The sequence below is a fragment of the Carcharodon carcharias genome, chromosome 10 (genome assembly GCF_017639515.1).
Source record: "Carcharodon carcharias isolate sCarCar2 chromosome 10, sCarCar2.pri, whole genome shotgun sequence".
Classification (NCBI taxonomy): Eukaryota; Metazoa; Chordata; class Chondrichthyes; order Lamniformes; family Lamnidae; genus Carcharodon; species Carcharodon carcharias.
The window spans coordinates 152,720,676-152,741,364 of record NC_054476.1 but is presented as its reverse complement, the minus strand read 5'-3'; positions in this window follow the sequence as shown (position 1 = coordinate 152,741,364).

Below are 20,689 nucleotides of genomic sequence, written 5' to 3'. Positions count from 1 at the left end.
TACAGGCCAGACTGGGTAAAGACAGGTGATTTCTTTCCCTAAAGAAAATTAGTGAACTATTTGGGTTTTTGCAACAATCTGAGAGTTTGAAGGTCACTTTTTTACGTATACTAGTTTTTCTTTTACTTAAACATAATTCAAATTCTCAAATTGCCATGGTGGAATTTGAGCTCTCATTCTATATTATTAGTCCAGACATCTGCATTAGCAGACCATGACTCCTACCATAAACTTGCACCCCAATAAGTACAAATAAGAAAAAGATTAAATAATTTTAATCACATACATGTGGTAGTGCTACTGTATCTGCCTTTTGTTCTTTTATAATCAAGCATCTCTCAGTTGCTTTGAAAATAACAAGTAATTTCTATTATTTTTGTACAGTTACTCTTTTCAGCACAGTGATTGCATTGGTGGCGACAACTGTGGGAGTGGGCAAAGCTTCATTGTTTGTGTGTGTGTGAGATGTATTTTATACTTAGAATCAAACTAAAAAAGAAATGTGGGGTTTCAATCACTTTGTGACGCTGTGCAGATTTTCTGTTTCAGGTGTCAATTCTTAAAGTAAACGATTTCCAATGTAAGGCATTTGGTGAGCAGCCTTTGCCTTTGGAATCTCCAAACTAGCAAACACAACCAAGACATCCTAAAAATTTCAGCCACCCACCCAGACATCAGTGACCATGAGTCACAAAAATCCTCAAAGTACCGTCATCCCCACAAGGGATTTCACACACACAAACCCTACTACAATTCCAATTGGAAAATAATTTTCCACAACATTATAGACATTAATATCTCTTTATAACATCTCCCTCCCTATCAAAAAATGAAGAGACATAATTTTAAATGACCGTTTCATTTTTAATAATCCATCTCTCACTATCTCCTATACTTATTACACTATTACATTACCAGATGTATGCATTGACATAATATATATATATATATATATATATATATACATACACAAGTCCTTGATATCAATAGAAATCACTCTAATCCAGTGTCCAGGTTTTTTCAAAATGTCCAATTTTCCCTTCAAGCTTCAAACTCTTGATATCGTATCTGCGAACAGATTTTCTCTACCAGCAACATGTATAATCTGTAGATTAAATGGTTGTAATAATAGACCCCATCTGAAAAGAATTGCACTTTTGTCTCAAAATTTGTCCAAAAACTTCAAAGGATTATGGTCTGTATAAACAATTGTTTCTGATGAATTATTTGCAACATAAATTTCAAAATGCTGCAATGCTAACACCAAACCCAATCATTGAATATCTTGTGTTGTGCATTTAACTTCTGTGAAAAATATTCTCTCAGTTTTTCAATTCCAGTGTCATCCTCTTGTAACAGTACAGGCCTAATACCTATATCGCTTGCTTCAATGGCCAACTTAAATTGCTTGGGGTAATTGGGTACTGCCACAATTAGTGTCATAGTTAATACAGTTTTCAAACTATCAAATGACTTCTGACACTCTAGTGCCCATTGAAACTTCTTGTTTTTCAGTTCAGTCAATGGAGCAACCACACTGCTAACATTTGGGACAAATTTCTGGTAAAACCCACACATGCCCAGAAATCTCAAAACTTCTCGTTTTGTTGTAGGCACTGGGAAATCCACAATAGCCTTGATTTTCACATCGCTCGGAGCCACCTCACCATATCCAATGGTATGGCTTAAACAAATAACTTGCACTCTTGCAAATTCACTTTTAGCAAAGTTCATCAAATTAGTTTCTTGTAATCGAGAAAATAATTCTTCCAGATGCTGTAAATGCTCATCCCACGTCTGACTGAAAACTATCAGATCATCAATATAAACAGCACAATTGCTTGGACCTGAAATTATTTTATTTGTCAGTCTTTGAAATGTCGCAGATACATTCTTCATACCAAATGGCATGACTTTAAACTGATATAGTTCATTTGGCATCATATAAGTTAATATCTCCTTTGCTCCCTCCAACAACGGTACCTGCCAATATCCTTTTAGCAAGTCAATCCTTGTGATAAATTGCAATTGTTCACCTTTCGATAGTCCACACACAGTCTTTGTGTTCCATCCGGTTTCGGCACCAACACAATAGGCGAACTCCAGTTACTGCAACTAGACTCAATATCATTTTGAAGCGTGAAGTCAATTTCTATCTGTACTTGCCGAATTTAATCTATAAGGTGTTGCCTTATTGAAGATGAAACCTGTACAGACACATCATGTATAGCTAAATTTGTTTTCCCCAACATATTCCCACAAATAGGTTTGTGTGACTGCAATAGCTTTTCCTAATCACTTTGACACTTGTTTGGAAGGTAACTCAATATTGCATTTAAATTTTCAAGCACCCTCTCGTTATCCAATTTGATTAGTGGACAGTCAATTTCAGAGTCCTGCACCTCTACCTCTTTCTCATCATCCACCATCACTAATACCTCTTTTTGTTCTGTTTCCCTGTCAAAGTACTGTGTGAGCACATTTACATGACACACCCCCTGCTTTCTTTTATCTGGAGTATTTTTAAAATAATTTACTTCACTCAATTTCTTTTCAACCCTGTAAAGTCCACTAAACCTTGCATTTAATGAATTACCTAGTACTGGTAACAGAACTAGCACTTTTTCCCCAGCAACAAAACTGCAAGCTGTCGCTTTCTTGTCTACCTTCATTTTCATTACTTGCTGTGATATCTTTAAGTGTTCCCTAGCCAACTCATATGCTGTGTTCAATTTTTCCCTGAAAGTTGATACACAATCAGGAGAATAACTTCTGAATTTTGACCCACCAATTTCTCATGAATCAATTTCAGTTGTCCCCTTACCTCATGACCATTGTTCAAAAGCACTAAAACCAGTCAATGCATTAGGAGCGTCTCTAAAAGCAAATAACAAGAATGGAATTATCCTATCCCAACCCTATGGATAACCCTGACAGTATGCTCTTCTAATAGTTTTTAAAGTTTGATGCCATCTTTCCAAAGCTCTTTGTGACCCCGGATGGTAAGCTGTTGACTTAAACTGTTTTATCCCCAAACTGTTCATTACTCCCTTAAACATCTGTGACATGAAATTTGACCCCTGATCTGTTGTATTTCCTTAGGTAAACCATATCTTGTAAAAAAAAACAATTAGTTAACTCCTCCACAATCTTCTTGGTTGTAATATTTATTAAAGGCATCACTTCAGAAAACCTGGTGGACGCATCCATTGTTGTCAGTAAGCACTGATTTTCACTTTTAGTCTTAAGCTGGGGTCTGACACAATCACTCATGACCCTGGTAAAAAGGTTCTTCAAATGCTGGTGTTGGGATTAAAGGTGCTGGCTTAATCACTGCTTGTGGTTTCCCTGTTACCTGACATGTGTAACATGTTCTACAGAATTTGACTATATATATCCCTATGCAATCCTGGTCCCAAAAAAAACTATTTTTCCCTGTCTTTCTAATTCCTAAATGCCACCCTCCCCCCCCCAATTTGGAATTTCATGGGCAATCCTCAGCATCTCATTTCTACACCCAACTGGGATAACAATCTGATGTACCTCCCTCCAACTTTCATTTGGCTCAGACATGATCTGGCTGCCATTTTCTCATTAAACTATCACCCTTAATAACATACTGGAATACGTTTTGCTTCTGCTTTTGAGTAAGCTGCCTGATATAACTTTTAATTGGAAATAATTTTTCTGTAACTCCACTAGCCTCCTTGAGTTAAACGCTTCAGCTGAATTGGACTGTAGTCTTTCCTCCTGAACAATGTTATCAAATACAGTGCCAGTTAATTAGATTTTGACACCACCACCTTGCCTTTGAACTGCTTGCCCTCCTTGTTTTTCTTGTTTCAACCTGTGTGCCTGTAAACTTATCATCTCACAACCTGGAAAGAATCCAGGATGCTCTCTCTCTAACACCTCTGTTGAAAATATTTCTACAGGCTGCTTAATTACCATAGGCATCACCCAAACCTGTGATCCAGCTATTTCATTACCTAAAATAAATTAAAACCCTGCAATGGGCAATTTTCCACTACTCAAACAATAACTTCACCTGTCTTCCATTTGCTCTTTAAATTTATCTTCCACAGGGGGATAGGTTTAACATCTCCATAAACCCCACTTATTATCACCACCTGCAACACCCCCTCTGAACAACAAATATCACAATCCCACAACATTAATGATTGACCAGCCCCTGTGTCTCTTAAAATTTTTACATCTTTACCCACTCCACCTTGTCCACATGGAAAGACTTTCCCTTCGCACACAAAGTCTTTAACCATTCCTGCAACTTGCCCCTCAGAATTCTCTTGGTATATTGTGAACACATTCCCACATCTTTACCTATCACTGATTCTTCCTGTTTTACTTGTACACAAGCCACTGGTTTCTCCTATGCCTGAACCTCAAAACCCATGGTACTTTTACTTCCAGAACTTTTCTGCACCCCTATAATTCCAAAATATTTTCCCAGTAATTTCCAACATACTGGGCAGAATTTTTTCGCTTGACGGGTGGGTGTGTCCCCAACCCACTCGAGCATGAAATGATGCACAATGACATCAGCCGGGCTTGCTGACGCCAATGTGCACACTTGCAATATTTCACTAGGCGGGCACGGAGACTGAGGCACGACTGCCATTAATTAAGGGGCCAGTTAAGGCCCTTGACATACCAATTGTCTCCAAGTTTACGTAGCCCGTGAGATTTTTTTGGCTATTGCGCGGGCAGGCCACAATTAGCAAAAGCTCATTCCATAGGTGGGATAAGGGAGGCCAGTTGTATTGTCAATGCGAGTGGTGAGGAGTTTTTGTTATAACTTGCTGGTTGCTTCTGTGAACTGGACAGCTTCATCCCACTTCACAGCTGCATTCTGAGCAAATCTAGCCTTCATTTCAGGGCTCATTGGTGTCTTCCAGGCCCCCGGAGTATTCAAACTATGTGGGCCTTTCCAGGTATTAGGCAGCCTTCCATAACCCTAGGGATAGGGATTGTGGCCTCCGGTGGAGGAGGAAGGGAGGGACAGAAAGGAAAGGCCAGGTGTCCCAATGCAGCTTCCAGGGGAGTGACCTGTGGGAGGAGAGGCGCAGGCACAAGTGGGGGGCAGAGCCAGCAGGAAGTACAAGGCGAAAGGGGCTACGGAAGATGCCACTATCCTGCTGCCAGGGTTTACAGGTGGCGATGCAGCTACCTCAGTATGTCCAAGGTGTGATGCCGAAGGAGGCTCAGCCTCTCAAGGAACACAGTGACCTCCATCTGTCAGAGGATCAGGCCAATTGTGTGAGTGGACACCCCATGCCAGTGGCGGTGAGAGTCACAGTGTTCCTCAACTTCTATGCCTCCAGATCTTTCCAGGCTCGTTGGGGGATCTTTGTGGAGTCTCACAATCAGCCGTCCACAGGTGTCAAACTGGTGACAAAAGCTCTGTTCAGGTGGGCATTGACTTTCATTCATTACTGTACAGATGAGGCCAGCCAGGCAGAGCGAGCCAGAGGCTTTTCAGCGATTGCTGGGTTCCCCCGTGTCCAGGGTGCCTTCATGTGGCCACCAAGTTGCCAGCAGGTAAGCCCGATGCCTTTGTCAACAGGAAGGTATTCCACTCCATGAATGTGCAGATAGTGTGTGACCATAGGATGCAGATTCTGCACTCTATGCATGGTACCCAGGCAGCTCCCACAATGCCTACAACTTGAGGCACTCACAGGTGCCGAAGCTCTTCAGTTTTCCAGCCCGACTGGATGGATGGCTGCTGGGTGATAAGGCATAACAACTCAAAAGGTTGCTCATGATGCCTCTCGGCCCCTCAAGAACAGAGGCCGAGCAGTGGTACAACAGGAGCCTTACCTCCACAAGGGCGGTGGTAGAGAACAATGGGTCGTCGCAAGGTGCACTTCCGATGCCTGGACCGTTCAGCGGGCGCACTGCAATACTCCCCAGAGCATGTATCACTTACGGTGGTTGTGCAGAGTGCAGCATGCAATCTGGCACTGGCAAGGGGGGTACCCAGTGGAGGAAGATCATCTTGATGCAGCTGCACAGGCCACAAATGATGAGTCAAGTTGTGAGTCCAAGGATGAGCACAGTGAGGAGAACGCTGAGGGCATGGATGCTGACCTGGGTAACCTCCAAGGAGGCAGGAACACCCAGGACGCTTTTATCCAATGCTCTTTCAGCTAGCCTACCAAATAAGAACCACCACCACACGCCAGGGCTGCAGGATCCATCCTCGACCCCTGACAGGAGCATTTCCTTGGCCAGAAACATGCAATAAAGTTTCAGGAGACACATGTCCATCATTACATAACGGCCTACCCTGCACCTACAGAACAAATGAAGCACACTGAGGCCAATAGCACAAAATAACATCTCATTTAATTGTGAATGTGAAGCATAGCTGAAAAAATGTAAAGCAAAATGGAGGAACAAAATATCACTTGTGATAAGGCTGTCTTGTGCTTCAGGTGCTTTACATTTATGTTTGCGGGTACCACGTCGAAGTGCTCCCCCCTCGCTGGCACTGGCATTGGAAACAGCCTGCTGACTCTGCTGTCCTGTTGGCCTTGATGATCTTGGCAGTCGTCCTCTGGCTTGTGAAGCCTGTGAAGGCCCAGCCCAGGAGGGATGGCATCTCCCCAGTCACTGCAGCATCATCAGTGCCATGGTCACTGGCAGAGGGGCTGAGAAGCTGCTGCGGTCATTTGGAGCACCCTGAGAAGAGCACACAGAGATGACAGGTAGTTTATGCGCCAACGTGAGGTCACATGGGATCTCTCTGCTCACCATTGATGGATGGGCACCTAGCTGGGAGACTGGGTGCCAAATCCATCTCCCACACTGACACCGACCAGCTGAGGTCATTGCCAGTGTGAGGGCTTGCAGGTCCGAGCACATCTCCAGGTACCCCGATTGAGGCCCTGGAGCAGCCTCTCCCTCAGAGTCACCACTCTCTCCATGGAGGAGGCTTTGCACTCGGCCATGAGGGTCAACGTGGTGGTCATACTCCGCGTGGACTCCTCCACAATGGAGACTATGGCACGCATTCCCTCATGTATCTCTGCCAAATCCTCCTGCCCACCCCGCTGGATATCCAGCAGCTACCACCTAATGGACAACTCCAGCAGCCCATCATCAGCATTGACTGAGCATTGTCCTGGTCTCCAGCGTCCTCCGACTGCCAGCGCCCTGGGTACTCTCTGCCTCCGCCTGCACCTCAAGCAAGTGTGAAGTGCCCTCACCAATGTGCACTGAAATACTAGATTATGATCTTATGCCCACTGAGGTGCTGGTATCTGCACTAGTGCCTGCTTGACAGAGAGGGTGTGACGCAGGTGCATGCTCAGCATTGTGGTCCTCCGGGATCAGGGATGGGTCTTCAGGCCCCTCATTGTGACCGCCTGCTGGTAAGCCTAAAAAGGAGAAGAAGGACATGTCATTACTTTAAGTCATAACACTGTCACTGTGCAAGCCAGGCACCCTAGCATGGTGCCCTCGTCTTCCGATTATCAATGGGGATTCCAGGTTCGAGGCTCACATCAATATAGAGACTACATCAGAATGGTTTCAATAACTGACATTCTCACCTCAGTGCACTGCACTCTTACCTTCGTCTGGCACCCCAACCTCACCGCGGCCGGTTGACTGAGGTGCATGCACCTCTCCAGCTGCAGGGCCTCCTGCTCATAATGCGTGAGGATTAGGAGCTGTGGAGGTCCACCAGCATTCTGCGACCTCGCGATATTGTTATGGAATGTCTTCTCCTGAAAGGACAGAGGAGCATTGATTAGTCTACCTGCAGCACCATGACCAATCCCACCTGAGGAACACCTCAGCCGATTCATGATCCTGGAGCTGCATAGTTCTTAGTCCAAGCAGCCAGGGCTCACCTCCTGCCTCATTGACATTTGCCACTCACACTCTAACACCTCGGAGGTCCATGGGGGTTGGGCAGCTCTTACCTGTTCTGCAAAGTGATCCATGCCAACACGGTACTCACCCTTCCCGATCGCAGCAGATCGTTGAAGCGCTTCCGGCACTGCACCCAGGTGTGCCTCACCACGTAGTGGCTGCTGACCCTGGATGCCACCTCCTCCCAGGCCTTTTCAGTGAGGTGTGGGGGCCTCCTCCTCCTGTCTCTGGGGACAAGGGTTTCTTTCCTGGCTGCAACCTCCTCCAGGAGGGCTGCGAAGCACTCATCCGAGAAACACGGGGCCGACTGCCCTGCTGACCTGCCCTCCCACCTGCCGTGTCCAACTACAACGGGATCCATGGAGACCTCAGCGTCCTTCTGTGGCATCCTTCCAGAGGCTGCCCGGGCTGGTTTTGAATTGGCAGCTGGGTTGCCATTGGACCTGGCAGACATCCTGCCCCCACCCACGCCTTTTCACAGATTCCCCAGCTGCCATTCACGCTGGGAGGTCTCAATTGCCCCGCCGGCGTGAAATCGCGGTGCGCTGCAGATCGCGGACGGCGGTTGGTTTCCTGACAGGCCCCACCAAGCCCACAGGCCAGGGGTAAAATACTGCCCACTGACTTCGTATGCCCCACTCTATTACAATGAAAACACCTCAATTTTTGAATGTCACTCCTACCTTCAGAACCTTCCTTTTTATTCTGAGAAAATGCTTCTTGGGAATTTCCAGCAACTCCTCTTCCCTGACTACCACCTTCCTTTCACCTTCCCACTTTCTATCCTTTTTGGATTTAAAAGGGTGATGGAAAAAGTGTTTAGTTCTATGCACTAGTACATAATTATCAGCTATCTCTGCTGCTTGTCTTACCATTTGAACCCTTTGTCGTCCTCATGAATTCTCACTACTGAAGAGATTGAACCTTTAAATTCTTCCAAAAGAATTACTTCCCTAAGAGCTGCATATGTTGTCTCTATTTTTAATGCCTGTATCCACTGGTCAAAATTACTTTATTTTGCTCTCTCAAACTCAGTGTAAGTTTGCCCGGGCTGTTTTCTCATATTCCCAAATTTCTGCCTGAATGCCTCAGGAACCAACTCATATGCACTCAAAATAGCTACCTTCACCACATCATAATTCACCAATACCTCTTCAAATAGCGAAGCATATACCTCATGCGCTCTACCCACCAACCTGGACTGTAACAGTAATGTCCAATACTCCTGTGGCCATTTCATCTGTTTAGCTAGCTTCTGAAATGAAATAAAGAATGCTTCAGCATCTTTTTCCTCAAACTTTGGAAGAGCTTGTACAAATCTAAGCATCTCCCCACTGGTTTTAGGTTAAAGGTTTTTTCATCATCAGAACTCTCCTCTGAATCTGAGATCTTTTTTAACTTCCAACCTTTTAAGCTGGTCTTCTCTTTCTCTTTCTTTCTCTCTTTCCCTTGTGTCTCTTTCTTTATCTTTCTCTCTTGCCTAAAATTCCAGTTCCAGCTTCCTTTCTTTCTCCTGCCTGTCTGCTTGCTCCCTTTTAAGTGCTTTTTCTCTTTCCTTTGCTTCTAATTCAAGTTTCTCCAGTTCCTTTGCTTGTTCAAGTTCAAGTGTCTTCATTTGTAACTGAAGTCTCACTACCCCCAGCTGTGACTCAGTGGTGTCCTGTAGCACTTCCAACTGTAGCTGCTGTGCTATACCTTTAATTATATCTGCCTTCTTCACCCTTACAGGTAACCCTAATTTTAACTTATCTGCTATAACATGTGGCTTAATTGGCCTTGTGTCCCCTCAACCAGGGAGATGGAAAGTCAACTGGCATTTCCATTCCAGTTTGTGATCCAATGACAACTATCTGAGTGTGGATGGTCTGCGTGTGGATGGTGAGGACGGATCCACTTAACCATTGATTAATAAACTGACACTCTCTTCAGACTCATACATAAATAATCAGTCAGGCAAGACATTGGAGGGGAAACGACTATGGGACTTTGGTGGTCATCTTTGGCTTATTGGTTAATTAACAGTTACCCTTTGTTTCCCAAATTGTGCGTTTATCTCTCTTACCTTATGAAATCATAGAAGTTTATGGCACAGAAGGAAGCCATTTGGCCCAACATGTCTTTGCTGCCTGAAAAAGAGCTATGCAGTCAAATCCCACTTTCCAGCTCTTGCCCCACAACCTAGGCATTTCAAGAGATAAAAACAAAAAACTGCGGATGCTGGAAATCCAAAACAAAAACAGAATTACCTGGAAAAACTCAGCAGGTCTGGCAGCATCGGCGGAGAAGAAAAGAGTTGACGTTTCGAGTCCTCATGACCCTTCAACAGAACTAGGTGAATCCAAGGATGAGGTGAAATATAAGCTGGTTTAAGGTGTGTGTGTGTGGTGGTGGTGGTGGTGGTGGTGGGGGGGGGGTGGGGTTGAGGGGGAAAGAGAAGTGGAGGGGCGGTGTGGTTGTAGGGACAAGCAAACAGTAATAGAAACAGATCATCAAAAGATGTCACACAACAGAACAAAAGAACACATAGGTGTTGAAGTTGCTGATATCTATCTAAACGAATGTGCTAATTAAGAATGGATGGTTGGGGAATTAAGGTATAGCTCTAGTGGGGGTGGGGGGAGCATAAAAGATTTAAAAATAATGGAAATAGGTGGGAAAAGAAAAATCTATATAATTTATTGGAAAAAACAAAAGGAAGGGGGAAGAAACAGAAAGGGAGTGGGGATGGAGGAGGGAGTTCAGGACCTAAAGTTGTTGAATTCAATATTCAGTCCGGAAGGCTGTAAAGTGCCTAGTCAGAAGATGAGGTGCTGTTCCTCCAGTTTGCGTTGGGCTTCACTGGAACAATGCAGCAAGCCAAGGACAGACATGTGGGCAAGAGAGCAGGGTGGAGTGTTAAAATGGCAAGCGACAGGGAGGTTTGGGTCATTCTTGCGGACAGACCGCAGGTGTTCTGCAAAGCGGTCGCCCAGTTTACGTTTGGTCTCTCCAATGTAGAGGAGACCACATTAGGAGCAACGAATACAGTAGACTAAGTTGGGGGAAATGCAAGTGAAATGCTGCTTCACTTGAAAGGAGTGTTTGGGCCCTTGGACGGTGAGGAGAGAGGAAGTGAAGGGGCAGGTGTTACATCTTTTATGTGGGCATGGGGTGGTGCCATAGGTGGGGGTTGAGGAGTAGGGGGTGATGGAGGAGTGGACCAGGGGACAGAACACTTGCATTGTTCCAGTGAAGCCCAACGCAAACTGGAGGAACAACACCTCATCTTCCGACTAGGCACTTTACAGCCTTCCGGACTGAATTTTGAATTCAACAACTTTAGGTCCTGAACTCCCTCCTCGATCCCCACCCCCTTTCTGTTTCTTCCCCCTTCCTTTTGTTTTTTCCAATAAATTATATAGATTTTTCTTTTCCCACCTATTTCCATTATTTTTAAATATTTTTAAATCTTTTATGCTCCCCACACCCCCACTAGAGCTATACCTTAATTCCCCAACCATCCATTCTTAATTAGCACATTTGTTTAGATAGATATCAGCAACTTCAACACCTATGTGTTCTTTTGTTCTGTTGTCTGTGACATCTTTTGATGATCTGCTTCTATCACTGCTTGCTTGTTCCTACAACCACACCAACCCCCTCCACTTCTCTCCGCACCCCCCCACCCCAAACCACCCCCCACCCCCCCCACCACACACGCGCACACACACACACACACCTTAAACCAGCTTATATTTCACCCCTTCCTTGGATTCACCTAGTTCTGTTGAAGGGTCATGAGGACTCAAAACGTCAACTCTTTTCTTCTCTGCCGATGCTGCCAGACCTGCTGAGTTTTTCCAGCTAATTCTGTTTTTGTTAGGCATTTCAAGAGCCTATTCAAATGTTTGTGCCTCTGACACCCTTTTAGGCAGTGAGCTTGAGACCCCCACCAACCTCAGTGAAAAAATTAACTTCCCTCTCTCCCTTTTACCAGTTCCTTTAAATTTATGCCCTCTTGTTATTGACTTCACTGCCAAGGGAAATAGGTCCTCCCTATCCATTAACTAGATCCCTCATAATTTTGTATACTTCTATTAATTCTCCCAGCAGCCGCCTCTGTTGCAAAGAAAACAATTCCAGCAGATCGAGTCTTTCTTTATACCTAAAATTCTCCAGTCCTTACAACATCCTCATAAATCTCTGTACTCTCTGGTGTGAGTGCAATTGCATCCTTCCTGTGATGTGACCAGAACTATATGCAGTACTCTAGCTGTGGCCTAACAAATGGCTTTATACAGTTCTAGCATAACCTCCCTGCTCTCATATTCTATGTTTTTGCTGATAAATGAACGTTCATTGGTATGCCTTCTAACCGCCCTATTTACCTGTCCTACTTTCAGTGATTTAATGAGATGCACTCCAAGGTTCCTCTCTATCCTCCTCTTCATTAGTATGCTATCATTTATTGTGTTTTCCCTTGCCTTGTTTGTCCTCCCAAATGCATTACCTTATACTTCTCCAGATTGAATTCCATTTGTCACTTCTCTGTCCCCTGAGCAGTCCATGGATATCTTCCTGCAGTCTACAGATTTCTTCGTCGCTATCAACGCTTGGCCAATTTTTGGATCTGCAAACTTCTTAATCATGCCCCTGACATTTCAATCTCAATCGTTGATATTCACCAGAAAAAGCAAGGGACCCAGTACTAAGCCCCGTGGAACCACATTGGAAATAGCCTTTCAATTATAAACACACATTGACCATTACTCTTTGCTTCCTGTCTCTGAGCCAATTTTGGACCCAGCTTGCTACTTTCTCTTGGGCTTTTTTTTTCCATATGGCAGTCTGCCATATGGAACTTTGTCCAAAGCCTTGTTAAGATCCATGTAGACTACCTCAAATAAGCTACCCTCATCAATACTGCTTGTTACCTCCTCAAACAATTCAACCAAGTTAGTCAGATACTACTTTTCCTGAACAAACCTGTGCTGACTATCCTTGATTAATCTGGGCTCCTCAGAATTTTTTCCAATACTTTGCCCATCGCAGAGGTTAAACTGACTGGCCTGTAATTACTCAGTCTACTCCTTTCTCCTTTTTAAAATGAAGGTACAGCATTAGCAGCCTCCAACAATCATGCTTATAGCCAGGGAGGATTAGAAAATGATGGTTGGAGCATTCCTTCCTTCTCTTGAAAATCACTTTACCTGGGTATAGAAATTTATCAAATTTCAAAGATGCTAAATCTCTTAATCATTCCCATCTCACTAAATTTAGCTTATCCAATGTTTCATATTCTTTCTTCTCAACTTTAGTGTCTGCATAATCCCTCCCCCTCCTTATGAAGATAGATGCAAAGTATTCATTAGAACCATATCCACATCATCCCCTCGCTATACACAGGTTAACATTTTGCATCACCAATTGGCCTGACTTTTCTTTATTAGTTTATGGGATGTGGGCATTGCTGGCTTGGCCAGTATTTATTGCCCATCCCTAATTGCCCTTGTTCAGAGGACATTTAAGAGTCAACCAAATTGCTGATGGGTCTGGAGTCACATGTAGACCAGACCATGTTAGGACAGCAGATTTCCTTCCCTAAAGGATATTAGTGAATGGGTTTTTACAACAATTGGTAATGGTTTTGTGGTCATCATGATGTTGCTGTTTGAAGGATTGACAATGTCATCATCAGACTTTCAATTCTAGATTTTTATTGAATTCAAATTTCACCATCAGCTATGGTGGGATTCAACCTGGATCCCCAGAGCATTACCCTGGGTCTCTAGAACACGACTCCAGTGACAATACCCCTATGCCACCACCACCTTCGCCCCCCTCCGCCCACCCCCCCACCCCCCACACCCCCTCTGTTTTTTCCCTAACTGCAATGTTTGCTCTAGTTATCCTCTTGCTCTTTATGTATTTCACTGTATGATTTCACTTGCCAACATCTTTTCATGTCCTCTCTTTGCTTTCCTGATTTTCTTTTTAACGTCACCCTTGCACTTTCTGTACTCCTTCAGGAGTACAAGTACATACTTGTGCAGTATGAGCTCTTGGTATCTGACCTAAGCTTTCCTTTTCAGTCTTACACTACCTAGTATATTTCTTGACATGAAGAGAGTGCTAGGTTTGGGAGTCCCACTCTCCTTTTGGGAACATATTTGCTTTGAACACTCATTACCTCCTCTTTGAATGTCTCCCACTGCTTTGACACTGACCAGTGACTGTTTCAAGTCCACTTTTGCTGCATCACATCTCAATTTAGTAAAATTAGCATTTCCCCAATTAAGAACATTTACTCCTGTCCTATCTTTGTCCTTTGAAAAGGATCATAATTTTCATAATACACCACATCTAAATGAATCTTGATCACTTCCAACAAAATGCTCTCAGCTGATAGACCTTCCACCTGCCCAACTTCATCCCTTAAAGCTAAGAGGTATAAGGATGTAACATGATCCAATGATCATATGATGCAAACTGTGACAGTGAAGTCGGATGTCGATGAATACATCCAAATTGATGTACCAAAGATATTTGCTCATAATGTGTAATTGTAAAATCCAGACTCAGCTGAAGCTTCTGGCATGTTTGCTAAGCTTATCGCTATGTTGAATAAATAAGTTAAATTCCCCTCTCCTGTCAGTCTGCGGAAGTAACCAATCAGTTCAAGCCAGAGATGCAATGTTTGTCAAGCACAGGATAGGAACATGTTTGGTTTATAATGTCATTTGGCCAATTAAGTCCGTACTGGTACTCTGTAGGGTAATCCAATCAATCCCATTCCTCTGTTCTGTACCTATAGCCCTGTCAGTTTATTTCCCCTCGTGTCCATCCAATTACCTTTTGAAATCATTCATCATCTCTTCTTCCACCACCCTTTTAGGCAGAGAGTTCCAGGTCATTCACTCACTGCATTAAAATGTTCTTCCTCACAATTGCCCCTGTATCTCTTGCCCTAAATCTTCGATCTGTGTCCCCTCATCTTGCATGTTCTCTCAAATCTCGAGTCATAGACTTTCACTCACTCTGGAATCTTATCTTGGATGCTCAATGTACTTAATTACTCATATGCTATTAGTTATTCAACCCTACAGTTAACAATGCTCATCACACAATTCTCATGTCTGCTCCAGATTTAAATGGACAGGTAAACTCACAAAAGCAGTGCAAATTCAAACTAAGTCAAGTCCTGGGTCACGAATAAGTTGTATGCCATTTGACAAATGTTTTCTTAACCAGAATCACCAAAAACAATGCTACACACTGGGCTATAAGACATGTCCATGCAACAGTTTACAGTCCAACGGTATTGTGTCACTTCTTTGTCATTGCTTCGTAACATATTAAATTAATCATAGGAACAGGAGTAGGCCGTTCAGCCTGTCGAACCTGCTCTGCCATTTAATTAGATCATGGCTGATCATCTACTTCAATATCACTTTCCCATGCTATCTCCATGCCCCTTGATGTCATTAGTCTTCAGAAATCGATCAATTTCTATTTTGACCAATGATTGAGCTTCCACAGCCCTCTGGGGTAGAGAATTCCAAAGATTCACTTCCCTCTGAGTTAAGAAATTCCTCCTCATCTCTGTCTTAAATGGCCTACCTCTTATTCTGAGATTATGCCCACCGGTTCTAGACTCACCAGCCAGGGAAACATCTTATCTACATCCACCCTGTCACACCCTGTAAGAATTTTCTATATTTCAATGAGATAATTTTTCATTCCTCAAAATTCTAGGGAATACAGGCCCAGTCTCCCCAATCTCTCTTCATAAAACAATCCCACTATCCCACGGATTAATCTGGTGAACCTCTATTGCACTCCCAGCATTGTAAGTATCCCTCCTTAGATAAGGGGACCAAAACTGTACGCAATACTCCAGATGAGGTTTCATCAAGGCATCCTTAATCCTGTACTCAAATCCCTTTGAACATTTACCTTCCTAGTTGCTTGCTGCACTGACATGCTGACTTTTAGTGACTCATGAACAAGGACACCCAGGTCCCTTTGTACAGCCGCACTTCCCAACCCCTCACCATTTAAGGAATCATTAAATAGATCACCCGTGTTTAACTTCATAGTTCAGTTTTCTATGATTTTTGAATGTGCATTTTACTTAAATTGTATTCAGTCTTTGATTCTGATTTTACAATTTACGTGCACTTGTACCATCATGCCCCTAACATCTGGGCTGCAGCCAGTAACAATAAGTTATACTTCCACTTGATGATATTTACCAAGGTTGTTCATAGGGTTTGGGAAAGGACTTGGGAGATGGTGGCATAGTGACACTTGACTGAGGCTCAGGCTAAGACACGGATTCAAATCCCAGTTGGTGCAATTTAAAATTCAATTAATTAAAACCGGAGTTGAAAGCTAGTCTCAGTAATGGTGACCATGAAATTATCTTTGATTGTTGTAAAAACCCACCTGGTTATTTAATGTCCTGTAGTGAAGGAAATCTGCCATCTTCAGCTGGTCTGGCCTGAATGTGCCTCCAGACCCACGGGTAATCTGGTTGCTCTCAACTACCCTCTGAAATGGACTGGTAAGCCACTCAGGTTCAAGGGCAATTAGGGATGGGCAACATGGCCAGGAACACCCAGGTTCTGTAAAATAATAAATATTAAAACAAAGTGAGGGGAGACACCCAATGGCATGATCTAAAAGATAAATTTGAAAGTGACAGAGATCAAGGCTTTAGAACATGAATTGCGGAGTACAGCAGCATCAATCTGGGGGCACTATGATTGTGAAAAGTGTAGGACCGGGGTTCATGGAACCGTACCCCAGTGGGGAGTTGATGCCTTCAGAAGAGGAGGGACTATGACTGATACAGTAAAATAAAGTTCCATCAACGGCTGCCTAAAACAAACTGGAGTTGAGAGATGACTGTTGAATGGTATTGCAAAAGTAACCAGTCAGGGTAATAAAGCAAATGACAAACAAGCCAGGACAGGTCTGATGGGGCAAATGGTGTGTCATTCCAGAACTTGGACAAAGATTAGACTCGGAACAAGGACAGAAGCTACCCCAGAATAACAATGAAAAGCTGGTCTTCGTGCAGTCAAAGGGCTATGAGATATTAAATTCAGTTGCAATCCTATTAATAATTATTTTGAGGGGATGTATATAACTATGTGTATGGGCCTAAATATTTGAAAATATATAAAGGAATAATTCATAAGATCAACATTTATTTAAATAACTGAGCACATTTATTATCTCACAAGCATGGTATATTGATTAATCAGCATCTGTCAGCTGAACTAAAAACATTGAATCACTGCTCAACACGTGAAATCTGTATGTTCAAATAATGGCAATATAGATGGTAACAAATAATGGGAGTTTCTAAAAGATCTGTCCAATGAACCCAAGATGGTAATGAACAACTGAATGTGTTCCACAGCTGGTGAACTGATATTGTATTTACACAGCCCATTAACACAGTCAGACTGCACGTGATCAGGACAGCTCATCGAGATCTTGCTTGATAGGTTACAGAGTTAATGCATAATCCTGCATAGGCCATGTGACCATGCTCATTTCAGTGCTGGGCACCAACATCTCTGATTCATATGACAATTCTCACTCCTTCCTCCTCCCCTTTCCTTTTCCTTCCACTCAAAGGCACTTTCTATCAATGCAGGGACAATTCCAGCAGTGCTCATGAGCCCCTGGTCATCTGACAAAGTGGCTGCTGGCCTGTGATACCTCCCAAGACAATCATACAGCCTGTTCACTTAAAGAGATGATAGTCTAATCAACCATGTGAGGTATTAAGCCTGATCCTAACTTCTTCTGTACACTTTCCAGCAGTAAGCTCAGAAACTGAAATTAACTAACACAGGGCAAACAATGGTTTGTAAATGATTTTCTCTTTAAATCACTAACATATTGGCTAGAATGTATTAAAATCTGTATGTGTGGCACGTCATTCTTTATTTGGGTCGCACCACCACTCTGTGCCACAGCCATGCGCATACCATCACACACTTCTAACACTAGATGGAGCATCTTGATCCATGTATTGAAATGTGGGAGATGCATTAAGTTTTGTAATGATTTCATAGAATGGAGTGTTTTGATGAAAATTACAAAGCTCCATTATCTTTAGAAACAAGCAAAAAAGGGTTTCCTCGATGGCAGGGTGAATAAAGATACTGCTCAGTGTTCTGTTGTAGCTGATCTCTTTTAAGAACGTAAGAAATATGACCAGGTGTAGGCCTTTCAGCCTCTCGAGACTGCATTGCCATTCAGTACGATCATAGTTTGATCTGATTGTGGTCTTAACTCCACTCTCCATAATTCTTAACTTCCTTAGATAAAAAATGTCTAACTCAGCCTTGTATATATTCAATGGCCCAGCCTCCACTGCTTTCTGAGGAAGAGAATTCCAAAGACTATTGACCCTCTGAGAGAAGAAATTCCTCCTCATCTCCATCTTAAATGAGAGACCCTTTACTGTATTTTTGAATCTGTGTCCTCCAGCTTTAGATTCCCCCACGAGGGGAAACATCCTGTCAGCACCCACCCTGACAAGCACCCCCTCAGAATATTATGTTTCAATAAGATCACCTCTCATTCTTCTGAACTCCAATGAATATAGGCCCAAACTGCTTATCTTCCCTCATAAGACAACCCTTTCATCCCAGCGATCAGCCTAGTGAACCTTCCCTGAACTGCCTCCAATGTAAATATGTCCCTCCTTAAACTGTACACAGTACTGCAGGTGCGATCTCACCAATGTCTTGTACAGTTCACATAATCACAGAATTGTAACAGTGCAGAAGGAGGCCCATCATGTCTGTACTGGCTCTCCAAATGAACAATTCAGCAAATGCCATTTTTCCGCATTTTCCCAGTAACCCTGCACATTCTTCCTTCTCAGATAACAATCCAATTCCCTTGTGAATGCTTTGTCTGAACCTGCCTCCACCATACTCTGAAGCAGCGCATTTCAGACCTCAACCACTCGCTGGATGAAAAAGTTTTCTCTCCCATCACTTTTTCCTTCCTTTGCAAATTACTTTTAACCTGTGCTCTCTTGTTCTCAATCCTTTCTCGAGTGAAACAGTTTCTCCCCCTCTACTCTGCCCAGGCACCTCATTTTGAATACCTTTATCCAATCCTCCCAGATAAAAGTAAAATACTGGGGATGCTGGAAATCTGAAATAAAAACAGAAAATGCTAGAAAAACTGAGCAGGTCTGGCAGCATCTGTGGAGAGAGATACAGAGTTAACATTTTGAGTCTGTATGAGTCTTCTTCAAAGCCTTCTCTCAGCCTTTTTTTCTCTAAAGGCAACAGTCCTAACTTCTCCAATCTATTTTCAAAACTGAAGTTCCTCATCCCTGGAGCCATTCTGGTGAATCTTTTCTGCACTCTCTCCAATGCTTTCATATCTTGCCTAAAGTGTGATACCCAGAACTGAATGCAATACTTCAGCTGAGGCAGATCTCGTGTCTTATACAAGTCCAATAACCTCCTTGCTCTTGTATTGAATGCACCCCTTAATAAAACCTAGGACAATGTATGATTTATTAACCGCTTTCCCAAACTGTTCTGCCAACTTCAATAACTTGCATATATACACCCAGGTTCTTTTGCTCCTGCACCCCCTTTAGAGTAGTACGCTTTATTTTATATTGTCTCTCCATGTTCTTCCTACCAAAATGAAGCACTTCATACTTCTCCAAATTGAACTTCATCTACCATTCCACCAATGTGCCCATGTTCTTATGGAGTTCTACACTACTATCCTCCTCACAGTTCACAATGCTTCCAAGTTTTGTATTATCTGCAAATTTTGAAATTGTGCCCTGTACACCTAGGTCTAGGTCACTAATATATATCAGGAAGAGCAAGGGTCCCAACACTGACCCTTGGGGAACTTCACTCCAAACCTTCCTCCAGCCTGAAAATATCTATTAACCACGACTCTCTGTTTCCTGTCACTCAGCCAATTTCACATCCATTTTGCGACTGTCCCTTTTATTCCACAAGCTATAACTTTTCTCACAAGTCTGTTGTGTGGCACTGTATCAAATGCTTTTTGGAAGTCCATGTACACCACATGTCAAGGCATTGCACTCATCAACCCTCGCAGTTACTGCTTCAAAAGATTCTAGCAAGTTAATTAGACATAATTTTCCCTTAAGAAATCCATGCTGGTTTTCCTTAACTAACCCACATTTGTCCATGTGACTATTAATTTTGTTCCTAATTATTGTTTCTAGAAGTTTCCCCACCACTGAAGTTAAACAGGCTGGTCTGTAGTTGCTGGGCTTATCTCTACACCCTTTTTTGAACCAGGGTGAAATGTTTGCAATTCTCCAGTTCTCTGGCACCTCCCCTGAGTCTAAGGAAGACTGAAAAATTGTGGCCAGTGCCTCCGCAATTTCCACTCTCATTTTCCTTAGTATCCTTGGATGCATCTCATCCTGTCCTGGTGCCTTATCAACTTTAAGTAAAGACAGTCTATCCAATGCCTCCTTCTTATTAATTTTAAATCTTCTAGTATCTGTATTACCTCATCTTTTACCATGGCCTGAGCAGCATCTCCTTCCTTGGTAAAGACATATTAAGTGGTCATTTAGTAGCTCAGCTATGCCCTCTGCCTCCATGTGTAAGTCCCCCATTTGGTCCCTAATCAGCCCAACTCCTCCTTTTACCACCTTTTTACTATTTATATGGATATAGAAGAATTCCCTTTTATGTTAGCTGCCAGTCTCTCTTCATACTCCCTCGTTGCTTCTCCTATTTGTTTTTTCACCTATCCCTTGAAT